Source organism: Hoplias malabaricus, chromosome 11 (genome assembly GCF_029633855.1).
Source record: "Hoplias malabaricus isolate fHopMal1 chromosome 11, fHopMal1.hap1, whole genome shotgun sequence".
Classification (NCBI taxonomy): Eukaryota; Metazoa; Chordata; class Actinopteri; order Characiformes; family Erythrinidae; genus Hoplias; species Hoplias malabaricus.
Genome location: NC_089810.1, coordinates 38,596,244 through 38,596,598, shown reverse-complemented (window position 1 = coordinate 38,596,598; position 355 = coordinate 38,596,244).

The window sequence follows — 355 nt, the reverse complement described above, 5'->3', positions numbered from 1 at the left end:
CGCCCTAGTGTGCTCAATGAAGTGCACACTTCTGAGGCGCTGCTAAATTTGGCGCGTAAACAGTGCATTAAAACACGAAGACGTGCTGTAGAGCTATTTCCTATGAGAAGAAAAACAATTAAAAATGTATTGTGACCAGGCGTGCTCAAACTTGTTTAGAAAAAAACCTTAATATTGTTTTCCCAACCATTGTTTGTCCCTCATTATTAGAGATTTTATCAGTACTTTGTACTGTAAATCTAATGACTGTGGACGTCTGACTAGTGGGCAGCATTAAGTAAATGTTAATAAATGTATTTGACAAGCCATGTTTTAAAACAACGTTCCAAAATGTATTTTGTTTTAATTTATACAC